Genomic DNA, 8,408 nt, shown 5'->3' on the forward strand with positions numbered 1-8,408 from the left:
AAACGATCCAATTTACCACAAACAAAACAAAAATTAGGCAATCCTTCATTTCCAAAAAGCAACCAACACCTTGTGGCCATCCGTAACTGCAAATTGAGTACCCGGTTTCAGAGCCTTATTCGAGACATGCACTCATGTTAACCCGAACCCTAAGGCTCTTCCCCATGAATTTGTGTTGCCCACCTAGTCAACCTCTTCAAAATCCCCCACCGACTGTCCAATAACCACTCCGATCTTCTCACTCATCATTCTAAAGGCTGACTATGAACTTGAACTCAAAAGGCACCAGTCAAACATCAGTGTATCTGGTCTGCAATTGGCATCAAAATCTTGCCGAACGATCAATGTTTTAACGCAAGAACAAGGTTGGGAACAATAACACTATTGTTATCAGCTGATCTGAAACCGGAACACATAAATTTTCTCACCAACCTCGCTAACTATGAGATCTTAATTTAGATAACTTCCATGCCATTTTAACAACTGAACTCATAGTTGCAACATTCACAAATTTGTTGGTGAAAAGTTTTCCCACTAGCTCCTTCTGCCACCGCCGAGCGAGGCTACCCCATTCATTATCTACTACAACTTCATTGTTCTCGTCCGCTGTCAAATAAAGTTTGTCCCACAACTGCTCGATACCATCCGCCATACCACCTGCCTATATCCACAAAAGCAAGAAAAAGGCAAAACTAATGAAAAAAAACACTCCCAACCCCTAGTCAGAAAACAGAGCACGCACCTTTCAGAAAGACAAGACTAGAAAAGCCCTAGAGATGCCAGATGTTAATCGAATTGGATCTTTCGAATAAAAAATCTTGCATAAATCAATAGGAATGGAAGGGCTAGAAAGTGGGAGGGTTACAATTGTGTAAATCAATCGTTAAACCAGTAATAAAAACCAAAAACTCATGGAAAATTTACTCATACCAGTAAGGAAGATGTAAAAGTAGTATGTACTACACACGCAGGCTACAGATAACTAATGAAGTTCTCACCATAAACTTGACTTTTAAATATTCAAGTATATCCTAATGGACCAAGGAGAATTAATAATTAAATTCTCATATTCTTTAATGGTTGGTTACCCTGTTTCAAGCTTCAAAGTCTCACTAGTTCTTCTGGAAATGAAAAGAAAGTTAAAAGACACATGTACACGTTAGCCTTTTCTTTTCTTTTTCTAATTTCTTTTAAATAAACAAAGCTAAAAAATGAAGATATTTATCGTCAATACTGTTCTCTAATATTGATGAACAGGTAAATTTTTTCTCCCCAGATATATTTATACTACCACAAACATAATACCAATAAGCTGATGCTGATGGGTTGTTTGTTGAAGAGCATCTATTGATCAGAGATCGCTTGATTTGTAAGACCTTGGTGGCTGATGCTGTGATGATTGAGGACTGTCAACCCCAAAAGCACTCATTTATCTTATGACTCTGATAGAGTTTTACTAGTATTAGACTTTTGTTTAGAGATTTATCCAGAACTCTGCTTGTTTTTGAGATTATCCGTGTTGAGATACTGCCAAGTGCTCCTTGAGCAGCGGCAACTCATCTTTCAAAAAAAAAATACCAATAAGCTGTAGTTTGCTAACTCAATTTCCTATTTCCAATCTCTGGGCCAAAACAATCAACCATCTGCTTGACTTCCATACTTAAATTCCAGTTGGTTGCTGAGAAAGTGCAAGCTACTACCATATGTGACGAACTGGTTGCTTTGTGCATACAATCCCTCTCAAAGAGAATAAGAAAAAAATGATAAAAATTGTGGGGATGCCAAGTTTAGGCTACTTAGCTGGAGGAGGAGGAAGCAATATACTTGACAGGCTTTTGGATGCAGCGTTCACATGGCTTCTGTTCCCCTTACGAAACCTTTCAATGTATACTGAAGCTCTTTCATTGACATCAGTGATTTCATTCTTCATGAAGAATGGAGAAACCTTTTCAAGGTTGCTGAGATTGGGACATGCCACCGTCAACTGGCTGTCGCCAGGCTCGGGTGGCATCTGATGCTTGCTTAAAGCATCGTTGTTGGCCGTGAGTTTAGCGCTGAGAGGGGCATGGTTTCCATTGGCTGCTAGCAGTTTGGGGTGTGATCTCAGAGTTATACTTGCGAGAGAGATGGATGATAGTTTGACGATGTTCACCTCCAATTCCAGGGATTTCTCACATAGAGTTTTCTTCTTTTGCCTGCTCTTGTTGGTCATTGCAGTAAAGTTGCTACTAAAACCATGTTATTCCTATCATTTTATTCCAGGGGCTCTCTCTAAGTTAGTAGATAATTGACCTAGGCTTATCTAAAACCAAATTGTTAATTACATATTGGATATCCAAATTATAATCAAAATTATAAAATGTTCAATTCACATCTAAGATTAATAAAATGTGTGATGTCTACAAAAACAACCCATAAGAACATGTTGCTTATTTAAAAATAAAAATCATGTAATTTTTCTTTTCTTTTTTAATTTTTTAAATCAAAACAAAATGTTATGGCAACCAGCAATCCAAACAATTCATGGGAATTTTGTAAATTGAGACTAGAGTTGTAAAAGTCAACTCTACGAGATCTTAGGTCAACTTGTTTAAAACCTAATTTTGAATTGAATCGAAAAATTAGTCAATGACTTAAATTAATAATAAATTAATTGAGTTGAGTTTAAGCATTTAATTAATACTCAACTCAAGATCTAATGAAAGTTACAAATGCACACCTAGTTTTGGTAGAACATCCTCCTGAGATTTAGTACAAAATGCGCTTATCCCTCAAAAAGTAAGCAGCGTTAATTACTGAGTTAACTTAATGAAAAGCCAAATATACCCTTTGTTAATTATTTACTCTCTTTTCATTTTTTTTCTCGTTTTACCCAAGACTTTTTATAACTGTAAAATTATGAGATTTAGTTCGTTGTGAAATTTAATTAGTCTTAAAATCATCTTCAACTGCTATCAAATTAAATTTTAATTGAGTTATATTCTAATTCAATTGCATATTAATTATATTAAACTTATCTCTAATTGAATTACATATTAGCTTTGAAATGAATGTATTAAATCATCTTTAGTTAAAATATATTAATTAACTTTAATTTTAAAAAAATTGAGCGATAAAAATTAACTAAAGAATAATTGAATAAAGGAGAATAATAATAAAAAATGTATCTTTTATATTTAAAGTAAACTTTGAACAAATATGAGTTAGACTAGTGGAATCGGAACACCTGTAACTTTTTCTAAAAAGAGATATTGGGTGTTTTTCAAACTAGCGGGGATAAGTTTATTTTAGATAAAACCTCTTGAATGAAAATTATTATTTTTAATTAATTATATTTATAATGTTGGCAAAATAATGAAGTAAATTAAAACAAAAACTAGTATGAGGCGTGAAACATTATCCTTTAGAGTATGGTATTCTCGAAATTGCATAGCAAAAAAAAAAATTAAAACTTTTAAAAATAAAATATACCTCCATCCACGAATCACCTGGGTAATATTTTAACATATAGAATGATATATAAAACCATAAAATTAGAAGCTAACCTTACTAACGTTCTTCAAATTGGAATAGCAATCTCCTCAATGCAACACGTGAACATCATAAGAAGCAAGAATCTTAGCTAATCAAGCTCTTGGCCTTTAACGGTAGTACACACGATTTCACTTAAACCTTTCAGCAAATAAGGGAGATTTTAATTATGTTTGGTGCTAACAAAAGAGGATAACGTTTGTCCCTTTCCATTTCTCACAAAGATAATTGAATCACACACTTGAAAAATTGCTTCAAAAACAATTTTTCTTTTTCACAAAGTAGGTTATGGCATACAAGGAGAAAACCCCTTTTTTCTTTTCTAACAACTCTGAAAAAATAGTTAAATGTAATTTATATAACTACGTTAAAATTAATTTTAATTTTGCAATAAGGCCTTCCAAAATATACACATTACAATATAGGCTTATGACTTAATTAAACTATTTTAATTAAGCCTAATGGAAATTAAATTGAAATAATTTTCTTTATATTATTACAATTTCGGCATTATAATTATAACTATGTATATATTATGCTTAAAACTTAATTAAACTCTTTTTAATTAAGTTTATAGAAGTTAATTACCTAGCATGTGATTTAAGTCTAACTTAAATCATCACTCTTCCAATCTAATTCAAATGCAATCATTGTGTGTGACCCATTAAATTATTAACATGTTAGCAATGGAATTGATTAATGACTTAATTGATTAATATAAATTTTAATCAATTAATTTATATTCAATTTCATAAACCAAGATTGACACTTAACAATACATCATGGCCACCCAATTGCTAGAAGAGTCAAAGGATTTTTTGACAACCTTTCAATGTACAGTCTATCAATGTAATTCATTCCATTATTATATATCTCGAATATGATAAGAGCTTGGTACAGTGTTTACTTTTATTGACTTCCATATTCATTCATGTTGTTATAGCATTAGCTTTATAGAGATTTATGAAACCATTTTATAATCTTAAAGTCATCTTGACCAAGGATTTTAATAAGCTAATGTTAACCAATAACTGATAGGATATGTCCTCTAAAAACACTTAGGGTGATGTTTCTTATCTTGACCACTCATTTGCCTTCACATGCTTCATATTATACCCAAAATCATTCTATTAAGTCATCCTTGGTTAAGCACTTATAAGGATGAAATTAAAATATAGCACTCCACATATAAGATAACTTGGTGTCTCATGTCTAGGAAGTATTTATGCAACGAACACATAAGAAGTGTTGCATAGACACTGGAGTGTATTAACAAATACAGTTCTCATGGTGGGTCATGTTCAGTGAACTTGCTTTCCTAGGCAAACACCTATATTTTAGTTCTGAGTATCTTTATACTTCAATCTATGAGATTGATTGTTTACTTCCAAAATAAAGAACATAGAATATACATGTCTTTAAGTATTATTAATGTCTAATCTCAATGATACATTAACCAAGAATATTTTAAGATTATGCTTTAATGCATAAGGACCTCATAATTGTAACTCATTATAATTCCCTTACAAGGCATATTAATTTCATAGATTTCATCTAATTAGATTTATAACTTATTATAATTAATATCTTATTGATGAAGAAAAACCTCTAATCATTCAATATGAATGTTATTATTGCATGATTAGAACCAAGCTTTGACCAATCTCAATTAGTTGTAGGCCTTATCCCAATAAAAACTTGGTGCAAAAGGATTGTAATGGTTATTTCTAAATTCAACAAACTTTTCTTGATTAGTTTGTATAAACTATCAGGGATACTAAGAATAGTAAGAAACAACCTAGCAAAAGAAGAAAATGAGGGAAATAGAGAAAAGAAAGGCAAGAAAGCTGCAAAGAGAATATGTGAGAGCTAAGGTGTGTTAGTAACTGTGGTGGAGGCTAATATTTATAAGTTAAGGATAAAAGAGAATCAAGAATAAAATTACAAAAAATCAAGAGAAAATAAAAGAAAAAATTTATAGCATTATACAAGCTGAAAAGAGAAAATGCGAGAGTTGAGGTGTGTTGGGAATTGAAGTGGAGGCTGATATTTATACATTGAGAATAGAAGAGAATTAGGAATAACATTGCAAAAAATCAAGAGATAATAAAAAAAATTTATAGTGTTATACAAGCTGAGAAGATAAGATGTGAGAGTTGAATTGTGTTAGGAACTGAGATGGGGTTGGTATTTATAAGCTGAGGATAGAAGAAAATCAAGAATAATGTTGTAAAAATCATGATAGAAAATTAAGAATAACATTGTTGAAAATCAAGAGAAAATAAAAAAATTTTCTAATGTTATACAAGTTGAGAAGAGAATATGTGAGAGCTGAAGTGTGTTGGGAACTAAGATAGACGTTAGTATTTATAGGCTGAAGATAGAAGAGAGTTAGGAATAATGTTACAAAAAATCAACAAAAAATAAAAAAATTTTATAACATTATATAAGTTGAGAAGAGAAGATGTGAGAGCGAAGGTGTGTGTGGAACTGAGACGGAGGCTAGCATTTATAAGGTAAGAATAAAAGAGAATCAAGAATAACATTGTATATTTATACGTTGAGGATAAAAGATAATCAATAATAATGTTAACAATGTTGCATATTTACAGCTTAAGGATAGAGGAGAATCAAGAATAACATTGTAATAATGTTACGAAAAATCAACAGAAAATAAAAAAAATTATGACCTTATGCAAGCTAAAAAGAGAAGAAGTGAAAGTAGAAATGTATTGGGAACTGAGATAGAGGCTGATATTTATAAGCTGAGGATAGAGGAAAATCAAGAATAACGTTGTATATTTATAGGCTGAGGATAAAGAAGAATCAGTAATAACGTTAATAAGGTTGCGTATTTATAGGTTGAAGATAGAGGAAATCCGAAAATAACGTTGTAGAAAATCAAGAGAATAATGTTGCATATCTATAGGCTGAGGATAGAGGAAAATAAGGAATAATGTTTCAAAAAATTTTATGACGTTATACAAGTTGAGAAGCAAATATGTGAGAGTTAAGCTATGTTGGGATTTGAAGTGGAGGCTGGTATTTATAAGTTGAGGATGAAGGAGAATCAAGAATAATGTTGCATATTTATAGACTGAGGATAGAGGAGAATTTGAAATAACGTTGTAAAAAGTTAAGAGAATAATGTTTCATATTTATAGGCTGAGAATAGAGGGAAATCAAGAATAACATTGCAATAAAGATGCAGAAAATCAAGAGAAAATCAAAAAATTAAAATAAAAAATTTTATATCGTTATACAAGTTGAGAAGAGAAGATGTGAGAACTGAGATATGTTGGGAATTGAGGTGAAGGTTGGTATTTATGGGTTGAGGATAGAGGAGAATTAAGAATAATGTTGCATATTTATAGACTAGGATAGAGAAAATGTGAAGGTTGGTATTTAGAGGCTGAGGATAGGGGAGAATCAATAATAATGTTGCATATTTATAGGTTAGGGATAGAGAAGAATCAAGAATAACGTTACAAGTTTTTATAGGCTGAGGATAGAGTAGAATAAGGAATAACGTATTTATAAGTTGAGGATAGAGGAGAATCTACAATAACGTAAAATCAAGAATAATGTATTTATAGACTGAGGATAAAGGATAGAGAAGAATCAACAATAATGTAAAATCAGAAATAACGTGTATATAGGTTATATTTATAGGCTGAGGATAGACTAAAATCAAGAATAACATATTTATAGGCTAAAGATAGAAGAGAGTCGACAATAACGTCAAATAAATTTATAATCTATATTTATAAGCTGAGGATAAAGTGAAATCAAGAATAACGTATTTATTGGCTGAGGATAGAGGAGAATCAACAATAACATAAAATAAAAAAAATGCATGGAGAAAATCTGCATTTTCTCAAATGCTTGATCCAATCTTATGTGCACATGAGCCCACTTTACTTTCCTCCTTACAATAAACTTATAATGGGTTTGCTTATATAAAGCACTAACATCTTTTGTGCCTAAGAAATGTGGGATATTGAAACCTTATGAAAATCTATATGTCCAACATAAAATACATAATTGAATTATAATTTTACTTCAAGATTAGTGATTTTAAAACTAATTTTTCAATTGTATTTATAACTAATTAAATCTTATAGTTTTGTAGCTGGAAACAAAAAGAAAAGAGATGCAAGAAAGAAATAAATAAGTAATGGAGATATGCACCTGAGCATTTGACTCATTGGTTGGTACACTATCCTCTTGTCTAAAGAGTAAGGTTCGAATCCTCTATCCCCCAATTATATAAAAAAAAAGTAATGGAGATATAAACAATAAATAATATGGAAATAAATAATATAAAATGAAATATATGACATTTATTAGCTCAATAGAGTCTAGTTCCAAAATAAATTTCTTTTTCAAATCAAGTTCAAGTACAAATTAAATAAATTCAATCAAGTTTAAGTTAGTTAATTAGAACATTTAATGAGTTGAACTCGAGGATTTTTCCTATTATGACTCGATTACATTTTTAATCGCGAAGTTTATATATATACATATGTATTTAAAAAACATAATTACGAAGAAAGGGGAAAATTGAGAAAAGAAGTGGAGAAGAACAATCCCTAACCTAAGTCCCAACCTTGCGTTTCTTTTAAAAATGCTATTTTTTGGATAAATGAAGCAACTTTTGTTCAAAGCGAATAATTTGTAAACCAAATATATAGCCTTAAACATCTTTGTCTAGGCAAATGGGATGGCTCATGAAATTGTCAAATCAATAAAGGTTTTGGACATGGAGTAACAGTTGTGGTGGGATTTGAATGATCTTCCTATTAGGGTCCCAACTGTTTTTAGGAATGATGTTATCAAGTAGCTGATAGTTAGATTGGCATGTTAGAACGATTTTT

The sequence above is a fragment of the Theobroma umbraticum genome, unplaced genomic scaffold (assembly GCF_002168275.2).
Source record: "Theobroma umbraticum cultivar Fairchild unplaced genomic scaffold, ASM216827v3 scaffold_20.0, whole genome shotgun sequence".
NCBI classification, from domain to species: Eukaryota; Viridiplantae; Streptophyta; class Magnoliopsida; order Malvales; family Malvaceae; genus Theobroma; species Theobroma umbraticum.